The sequence below is a fragment of the Lynx rufus genome, unplaced genomic scaffold (assembly GCF_022079265.1).
Source record: "Lynx rufus isolate CCGP_SWC_20201006 ecotype Redwood Valley unplaced genomic scaffold, mLynRuf1.p SCAF_5, whole genome shotgun sequence".
Taxonomy (NCBI): domain Eukaryota; kingdom Metazoa; phylum Chordata; class Mammalia; order Carnivora; family Felidae; genus Lynx; species Lynx rufus.
In genome coordinates, this window is record NW_025814867.1 from 75,988,708 (window position 1) to 75,999,200 (window position 10,493).

At 46.0% G+C, this 10,493-nt stretch overlaps 1 pseudogene; it reads right to left on the reverse strand.

Moving 5' to 3' along the window:
• Nucleotides 1–5,688: 5,688 nt before the first annotated feature.
• Nucleotides 5,689–6,207, reverse strand: LOC124526074 (galectin-related protein-like; annotated as a pseudogene).
• Nucleotides 6,208–10,493: the final 4,286 nt, after the last annotated feature.

A 10,493-nucleotide genomic window follows, 5' to 3' on the forward strand; every position in this document is an offset into this window, starting at 1 on the left:
TGAGACCTGGGTCCTGGTTCCTAAATGAAAGACACACTTCCCTCTGTGTCTCCAAATTCTTCATCTGGGCTTGAGGCCAGTGAGCACACACCTCCCAGATGACACCAGTCAGACCCGGTTGGAATCCCAGCTCCATCGCTGACTGGTTGGGTGATCTCTTTAAGTCCTCAGAGATGATTTTTCCTTATCTTTAAATTGGAAAATGTTATCTGTACTTATGAACATAAAGAGTCAATGCATATCAATGTAATAGGGACTTAAAAGTATATTTTTCACCAGGCACTAATACTGTATTATGGTTGTGAAAATCCAAAGTGAGATGCCAAGTCACCTAATGGAGAGATTTTCTAAGGAAATAGCAAAAATCTGTCCCAAGACTTTTGAAACCCCTTGTTCATGTTGAGACTCTGAGAAGGTAGAGATAGAGGAGACACGAGGATTTCCTTGAAGAAAGCTGTGTTGGTCGGGAGTGCCATCTTGGACAGGGTGAATTCCTGCTCTCACACTTTAAATTTAGTGAGGGTGTGTCCAAGAACAGAATGTGTGACCCCTGCAGCTGGGGTGGTTGCCTGGGCTCTTGTCCACCCGGGAAGTGTGGAAGGTGCTCTCACTAGCAGCTTTGGTGGGGCCGTTCTTACCACACTGGGGCCAGCTTACTACCCAGAATTTTTGGGGATACAGGAAGCATGGGGTATGGGACTAGCTAAAGGCTGGAGCTGCACAGCCCAGGAGCTGAGGAAAAGGTCTCAGATGACCACCTGAAATGAGACTGAACTTGAGAGGCAGCCACAGGTTAGAGAGAGCTTCAAGAGAAAGAGGCCGAGTGGGGAAGCTGTGGAAAGGGCATTAAAGCCCTTGGTGAGAAACAGTCAGAACTTAACATCTGTCTGGCAAGAATGCCTAAAGTCAACGTCCAGCCAGCTGCCCCTTCCCCGACTGCTCCCACAGACTGCCAGTTGTAGCCATGGCAACTGGCTGGGGAGGCCCGGGTGGAAAAAGAGAGAAGAAGCCAGATCCTTTACATTGTCCCCACCTCGGGCTCCCAGTTGGGCAGGGCTTGGCTGGGGGAGGAGAGGATTTAAGGTAAAAATAAGTCCAGAGTTTTAATGAATACCTTGCATTAATATTCTCATTTCTGAACTGACACTGTGTCTGCGCCCCAAAGTGACCACAGACCCTACCCTAAAAAGAAACACACAACCATCTCCCCCCACTCCCACTCACCGAGGGGGTCTGGTTCACAGTCCTCTCTTGCCCTGACATACTTCTCCAGCTCCTATGCTACGCCTGAAGCATGTTGTCAGAATGTCAGGACCAACTTCTCTCGGCTAAAGCCATTTCTTACCACTGATTAACTTGAGCCTAATCTCTTTAGAAGAGAGATGGCTTCTGTGATAGGCCCAATCTTGCTGGGGGAGAGGACATGAAGTGTTTTTCCCATTGCCAGATGGGGGCAGTGCTGCCAGAGTCCGGCCAGCTGGCAGGATGGAGCAAGGCAGACTAACTTGGGCCATTTAGGTGTTATACTGGTGGGGGGGGGGGGGCCTTTGGCAGACTTAAACTCCTTGCCCCACTGGTTGCTTATCTGTAGAAACAAGTTAATAATAATGTATATCTCAGAGCGTTAAGAGTATGAAAGGAAATCGTGTATTAGGCCGAATCCTAGGAAATAGCCACTGTTTTCAATCGTTCTCTACTGTCCAAAAATGGCAATTTCAGATGGTTCATCCTAATATGTAAACAATGTTTTGCGAGCTCGAAGTTGTTAGTTATTGTGTTAAACAAAACAAAAGCCTTCCATCCACATTCCCTAATGAGTCTCCAGAATTCTGTTTGCAGGAACATCTCAAAGGCTCTGGTGATTTGTAAGGTAGCTACAATCCACAGCTCGACAGCTTGAGACCAGCCAATGCACAAGATCTCAGCTCCTTGCCAGCTTCTCTGGTACCCAGAGGACTCCTTCTCACTCCTCTGGTCTCACCGCAAACACTAGTACAAACCACAAACCCTTCCCACCCCAAATATGAACACCCTTCTACAATCACATCTGGAAGTTTCACTACAATGTGCCCAACTACATGGGCATTTATTATATTCATCCTGCTTAGTGCCCAGTGTATCCTTGCAATTCTGAGGATTTGAGTTTTTCAGGTTTGACAAATACTCATCCATTCTTTAAAAAAGATCGCTTGCATCAGATTGAAAAATCTGACTATATTAAAATTAGAAACTTTTGTATGAAAAAACCCCACTATAAGTGGAATTGAAAAATGATTCAGGGGGCTGAGTAGTGGAAGGAAAAAATGGGTGAAGGTGGTCAAAAGGCACAAACTTCCAGTTATAAGATAAATGAGTCTGGGATGTAATGTACAGCATGGTGACCACAGTTAATAATACTGTACTGAGTACTTGAGCCCCACGTCGGGCTCTGTGCTGACAGCTCAGACCCTGGAGCCTGCTTTGGATCCTGTGTCTCCCTCTCTCTCTCCCCCTCCCCCGCTTGCTCTCTCTCTTTCTCTCAAAAATAAAATAAACATAAACAAAATTTTTAAGTAAAATTTAAAGCCAGGCATAAAAGCATCATATATGTTATAGATACAGTAGGCTGGAAAGAAATATACGAATTCATCATGGCGATGGCTGCCTTAAAGAAAAAGGAGGAGGCAAGGAATTTGGGTCAGAAAGACCATCAGCTTTATCTGTAGTTTTATTTCTTTGAAAAAATTACTTGAAGCACATCTGGTAAAACATTATAAATTGCCAGTTCTGACTGACAGGAACACAATATTACATTATTTTTCAGTTCCATTTTGTAGTTTTAACATTTCTTTAAAAATTCCCCTCTCTCTTCTATTTTCTTCTTCTGGAGCATCTATTAAAGGGATATTGGAACTTCAGAATTTATTTTCCCAATTTCTGAAATAGATTAATTTGTATTTTTCTTCTTCCCAAAGAATCCCTCAGCCCAATTTTCCAGTTCAGTAATTCTTGTAAACTGTAATTATTTTGTTATCAGTTCATTGGCTTAATTTTTTCATTTCCATTGTTGTATATTTACTTTTTAAGAGTTCTCATTGGTTCCTTTCCCTCGTAGCCTGTCTATTCTTGTTTCTTGGATGCCTCACTTATTCCCCTGAGGATTTGGATTTTATTTAAGTCTTACACTTTGCTTCTGTAAATTCTTTTTCTATTGTGCGTTCAATTTCTTTCAGGGTGCTGGCCTTACTCAAATGTTTGCTGATTGTCGCCTGTGCTCGCCATTGGGGTTGAGAGGCCACGCTGGGCTCTGTTTGTGCTCCTTGCCTGGGGTGGGAGTGCGAGGGAGTAAGGGTGGGTGAGGGGAGGGTGGGCAGCTGGAGCAAGGTGTGGCAGAGGCTGGTCTGGTGGGTGTGGGCTTCCTGGGTGGCATGGCACACTGCCTTGTCTCTCAGACCTAAGCCCATGTACACTGCATTGCCTGGAGGGAGATGACCCAGTGGCCTCTGACTGGCGGGGTGTTTGTACTAATGTGGGCAGGGGTTGGTTTATAGACACCAAACACTACTCTTCTTGGTAGTTCTCCATTTGGGTAGCCCTGGCCCCATCCAACCTCCGGGCATCCTGTCCTCTGGCGCTCTCCTCTCCACGATTTGTTGTTTTCTTTCTTCCATCGACCCCATCAGCATTGCGTCTTCAGCAGTTCTCCAGTTTCTGATCCACCAAGGGACCCCTTCGTGATTCTGAGTTGCAGGTTGAGAAGAATATTTTGTCCTTCATTTCTTGGGAATGTATCTTGTTTATAATCCATCATCTGTGAATCTCAAGCAAGAAAGAGAGTTTAGGGTTAGTCCTGTAGATTTGGGAGTCATTTGAATAACATAAAGCTTGAAGCAGGGGAGGGAAAAAGATAGAACCTATGCAAGAGAGAGGGAAAGCCAACCGAGGAGAGAATTTAGGAAGCTGCCCATACTTACCGGGTTGGGATAAAACAAGAAACCCATGGGAAGGAGACTTGGAGAAGGGCAGAGGAGAGAGGAAGGTGTAGGGTGAAGACTGCAGAGGGGTGGCAGGACCTGCCCTGCAATAAGGTCCAGAGGGCAACACTGAGGCAGCAGGTGGCTCCGGCGAGCTACCTCCCTGGAGGGGTGGGGCCAAAGCCTGTTGGGGCGGGGTGGGGGCTGGGGGAGGAGGAAGCAGAGGTCCCGGCTGTGGAAGAAAGCGCAGGGTGTGGAGGGGAACTTGCAGAGGGTGAAAAACAGCCAGGAGGGGGCTGTGGTAGACTTTGGGAAATCTCCATTGACTTGAGGCCTGCTGATACCCACATGCGCGGAATCTTTCCTTTTTATAAGGACTCAAATGGAATTATCAGACTTGATCGTTGTTTCTATTTGTAATGCATACCGCAAGAGGTATATTGGAAATGGGATTCCCGGTTACGAATCCATCTTTGTTTAGGAGCAATATCTTTGTTTTTTGGTTTTCTTTTCATGACTAGGGGGCATTTTTCCATCTGACACTGAATGATGCAAGAAATGTACAATTAGGTGTCACAATTTTCGTCCTGGGGAAAGTAGTAACAGGTGTAGTAGCACTTTCTGCGGTTGGAACAGGTATATGGCTGCTGTTCAGAGCTTGACCATACTCTCCAGAAAAGAGTCCTTTCTGTTTATTCTGTCACCAGGAGAGCCGTCCCAGCTCTGAGATCCACAACTGCCTAGACTAGCAAAGAAATCACACCTTTGGCATGCGGCCAAATTGATGAGGTTACTACCTGGGTACTGCTTGGTACTATGAGAAGACGTGCAGGGTGTGTGAACCCTGTGACCGGTCTTTGAGTCCTAAACAGTCATCTCATTGCTGTACTGTGAAAGAAGGACATTACTGCCCTGCCCAGAGAGAGGAGTCCTGCCTGACTTAGGCAGATTACTGAAATTGAAGGAGAGATAGAACCGAAAAGGGAGAAACTTCAAAAACAAGGCCGGAAACACAAGGTCCCAAGAGGAAAAGGGGGACAGGTGTAGTGGCTATTAGGGGTCCTTCTTCCTTTCTTTTCAAAGTGTAGATATAGCTGACATATTGTATTAGTTTCAAGTGTATAACATGATTCCATATGTGTATATATTGTGAAATGATCACCACAATAAGTCTAATTAACATCCATCACTACACATGGTTACAAATTCTGCGTGTTTGTGTGTGTGACGAGAACTTTTAAGATCTCCTCTCTTAGCAACCTTCGAGTATTCAATACAATATTATTAACTATGGTCACCATGCTGTACACGTCATCACCACGACTTATGTACTTTATAGTTGGAAATATTACCCTTTCACCCATTTTCGTTCTTGGGGTTCTTTTTTAAATGAACAGCTTTATTGAGGTGTAATAGTCAATGAACTTCGTGTTTAAAGTGTACAATTTGATACATTTTTTTTTTTTTTGCCACTTTAGTCTGAATAAAATCCAGCATAATTGTCTTACTTTGTTCTGTTGTGGAAATAATGGCTCGGTGTCTTTGTTCTGACAGGTCCCTAAGGGCAAACCACAGTTTGAAGCTGTCATTTTGGGTTTAAACTGCACAGAAAGTAGAGACAGTGAAACGTGCTTTTTTGTTTTTGTTTCTAAGTCTCCAGATCATGCTAGGACACTTGTCCGGAAGAGAGCTGTGGTACCCGATCCTGTTTGAGATAGAGGTGGTTTAAACAATATCAGCCAAGCTTAGTGATCTGGAGGTCCCCATGTATCTTTATGGTGTCAGCTGCAGATAGCATTTGAATGTGGTGGTAAAAATAAAAAAAATTGGTGTCCATCCACAAACGCTCTGAAACATGGGTGCTCACAAAGAATTTCCACCCTGAATAGCTGGTCTGGGATGAATGGGAAGTAAGGTATCGCAGACTGCCCTTCACCTCTTTCCCCAGATATACAAGAATTTCTGAGTCGTTGCCAGTCTGTGAACCCAGATTTGAGTTCAATTGCCACATTGGCAGAAGGGTCTTCAGAGTCACCCCAGGTCAAGCTGATGGCAAAGCTCTCTGGGTTGAAGTCTACGATGCCCCCACCACCAACAGCTTCTTGCCTGGTCTCATGCCACCTGTCATGTGCCCACAAAATGGAACTATCAGTCTTGGGAAATTCATGGCTTGAACTGGGGAGCCCAGGGAGTTGTTTAAATGCCCATCATTTAGTTTCACCGTGGGAGCGCTGTCCACCACGGATCCTGCCATCTTCCCACATGGTGCATGGGGGTCCTTGGCCAGCAGCGCTGGGGAGGCGGGGGACATGGGGCACGGAGCTCCGGTGGGATTCAGGGGGATCCTGCACTGAGTGGGGACACGATCCGGGGCTGGCTTGGGTGCACGCTATAGTTTGATAAGTTTTGATATATGGAAGTACTTGTGATACCATCACCACTATCAAGATAATGAATGTATCCATTACCTTCCAAATTTCCTTGTGGACCTTTGTGATTTTTCCCTCCCCTGGCCCCTGCACCTAGACAACCATGGATCTGCTTTCTGTCACTATAGAGAAGCTTGAATTTTCTAAAATTTTATATAAATGAAATTATACAGTATATACTTTTTCTGACTGACTTATTTCACTCAGGATTATTATTTTGAGATTCATTCATGCTGTTGTGTGTATTCGTAGTTACAAACCGAATACTAAGAATAGTATTCTTTCATTTGTTGATAGACATCTGGGTTACTTCCAGTTTTTAGCTATCACAAATAAAGGCGCTATGCATATTTACGTACAAGTATTTGTCTGGACACGTGCTTTTGTTTCTCCAGTGTAGATACCTGGGAGTGAAATGGCTGGATCATATAGTACGTGTATGTTTAATTAATTTTTTACTTTTTTATTTTATTAAAAAATTTTTAAGGTTTATTTTTGAAGGAGAGAGAGACAGCATGAGTGGGAGAAGGGCAGAGAGAGAGGGAGACACAGAATTTGAAGCAGGCTCCAGGCTCTGAGCCTGATGTGGGGCTCAAACTCATAAACTGTGAGATCATGACTTGAGCCAAAGTTGGATGCTTAACCAACTGAGCCACCCAGGTGCCCCTATTTTATTTTATTTTATTATTTTATTTTATCTTTTTTTTTTCCAACGTTTTTATTTATTTTTGGGACAGAGAGAGACAGAGCATGAACGGGGGAGGGGCAGAGAGAGAGGGAGACACAGAATCGGAACCAGGCTCCAGGCTCTGAGCCATCAGCCCAGAGCCTGACGCGGGGCTCGAACTCCCGGACCGCGAGATCGTGACCTGGCTGAAGTCGGACGCTTAACCGACTGCGCCACCCAGGCGCCCCTATTTTATCTTTTAGAGAGAGAGAGAGTGAGTGGGGTAGAGAGGCAGAGGGAGGGAGACAGAGAAAGATTGAGAGAGAGAGAGAGAGAGAGAGAGAGAGAGAGAGAGAGAGAGAATCTTAAACAGGCTCCATGCTTATTGTGGAGCCTGACTTGGGGCTTGATCCCACAACCCTGGGATCGTGACTGGAGCTGAAATCAAGAGTTGGGTGCTCACCTGACTGAGCCACCCAGGTGTCCCGATATATGTTTAATTTTTGCGAAAACTTCCAAATGTTTTCCAAAGTGGTTGTTTCATTTTACATCCCACCTGTAATGAAGAGAGTTCCGGTTGTTCCACATCCTCACTTGGTAGCAGCTCTAATTATAGATACTCAGATGGATGGAGAGGAGTGTCTCGTTATGACTTTAATTTGCATTTCAGGTGGAGTTCTTTTCATTTAGAGTTTAATAAACATAACAAGAAAGGTAAGTTGAGAATTATTCTGCTCATACAGTTGCCTTAAGAATAAACAGAAGTAATTATGTATCATAACTAGCACAAGTAATAAATGAGCTCTGATAACTACTTTGAATTTTTCCTCTTTAAGCAATTTGCTCACATTTGAAGCTAGCTGAAACCCAACAGAAATAATCTACTCAGTCATGTGCTCAGTTCTGGCTTTTCCTGTCTTGCCTCTGCCCCAGTGCCCCCTGTCTTGCCTTTTCTGTGCTCTGAGAATTTCTTCAGCCTCCAAAGGAGTCAGAATGAACCTATGTCACATCCAGATTCTTAAAATTACAAACGGAATTTGAGCATTTGCTCAACATTTAGAATCAAGGGCAATTATCATCAACTTATGTTTTTTTTTTCACTCTAGGCAGTAGTTTGTAATCTCTTTGGGGTCATGGATTCTTTTGAGAATCAGCCCCAAAAATCAGGGAGACAGAAATGGATAGACGTACACACAAAAAGGGTTGCATTGGGGCGCCTGGGTGGCGCAGTCGGTTAAGCGTCCGACTTCAGCCAGGTCACGATCTCGCGGTCCGGGAGTTCGAGCCCCGCGTCAGGCTCTGGGCTGATGGCTCGGAGCCTGGAGCCTGTTTCCGATTCTGTGTCTCCCTCTCTCTCTGCCCCTCCCCCGTTCATGCTCTGTCTCTCTCTGTCCCAAAAATAAATAAACGTTGAAAAAAAAAAAAAAGGGTTGCATGGATCCAGCTCTAGCTAATGCTATTGGACCAATGTGTGTAATGCTAGAATGTAGGGAGGGTTTTTCCCCCTTCAGTTATCCTATTCAAAATGTGAGTGGCAGGGGCTGCTATATGTTATCAAAAAGAAGTGCTGGAGGGGCGACTGGGTGGCTCAGTGGGTTAAGTGTCTGACTCTTGGTTTCAGCTCACATCATATCTCACAACTGATGAGTTGGAGCCCCGCACTCTATGCTGAGAGCTCAGAGCCTGCTTGGGATTCTCTGTCTCCCTCCCTCTCTCTCTCTCTCTACCCCTTCCCCCCTCGTATCTCTCAAAAATAAATAAACATTTTTTAAAATAAAAAAAAATACTGGAAAATAGAATAGGGGCCTGGGGATCAAAGTCCTGTGGACATTCTCTCTGCCCTAGACCTTTTGGCTATTCAAGCCACTAGATCCTATCCACTGTTTGAGGTCGTGTGGCTTGAGCGTTGGAGCCAGAAGCTGAAATCACCCTGACAGTACAAGGGGTCAGTTGCAGAGCAGTCTTCTTCCTCTGAGAGAGCCAGGTCCCACCTGCACCATTCCCGCCACGTGTACCTGTTGCTCCTACCTCTGGCCTTGCTTGTCCTTTGGGCGTATTGGGAAGAAGAGGAGCTTCTGGCCCCCAAAGAGGGCCTGGGACACCATCCCTGCACAGTAGAGCCCATTGTAATGGATGACCAGTCCTGGAGTCGGGTGTCCCATGAGAGTGCCCCTGCCTCTCCCTCCAGTTGGCTTGTGAATGGGCGTGACTCTCCCGGTGAGGCACGTGTGTCCTCAGCTGTTAGCATAGGCCTGCTGGCCCCAGCTCTACCCCACACAGCAGCGGGGCACAGGTCCCATGGGGGCACCAAGTCTGTTTTCAGGCAGCTGAGGACTGGCCAGGCTCCTCTATGACATGGTAGAGCCCCAGGATAGGGTGATACTTTCATGACTTCTCTCCCTTCCCCAACCCAGAGTTTCATTCTGATGTTCAGCCTTGGCAGTAGAAGAACGCATGGGACGGTCTTGGAACACAGGCAGGACTCAGTAGACGGGACTAGATAGTACTGATTATCATTTATCACCGCTGTAATTGGAGCATCAAGTTGCACCAGCCAGTGAGTACAAAGCTGGCCTCATCACCTTTGACAGCCAAGTTCCCAACCCTTACCGAGCCCCCACGTAGCTGGCTTGCCCCAGGTCTTTCAGTGTCCATAAGGGAAGAGGTGTGGTTAGGTGCTGGACATTGCTTTCCTCTGCAGTTGTGCTGCTTCTGAGCCTCGACCCTGTGGCTGCAGGGCCCTGACAGCTCTGGCCAGGCTGCCCATGCCAAGGCATACCATCTCCGCTGCCATCAGATGGCCGGCATCACAGCCACAGCTGCCCTGGTCCCCTCAGCATCAGAAAGCTACTCCAGGGCTACTCGCTGGGCACTGGCCTCTGCCACAAGCAGGTTCATCACTCGGACCAGTGATGGGAAGAGCCTTTCCCGCCTGTGCTGTCTTCATGTGGGTGAGGAGTTGCTAGGGCTCAAAATGTCATGGAAGTGGAGATCCACTTCCATTCAGTTCATCTGCACAGGCTTATTTTGTCTTGATGGACCTACTGGGGCCAGGATGATTGAGCTGGGCCGGATCTGAGCATCAGGTGTCATGGATGTTGCACCCAGAGCCACTGCAGACCCTCGGGGGATCATTTCAGGCCTGGTTTGCTCTACCAGCCTTTTTCAACATTACGGGAAATTCTCTCTGAGGGGGCCTATAGCCTGTGCACATTTTAGCATTTGTCAGCCATTCTGCCCTGTCTAAAATGTCTACAAATGTCTAACCCCCCACCTTCATAAACAGTGATAATATAAAATTTACACGTTTGTATATCTGTATGTTTGTATTTTTACATATATATATATACGTGCAGCTATACACATACACACACACACACACACACAGGTACACGGGTGTATTAGTCAGGATTTTCCAGAGGAACAGAATAGTATTATATATAT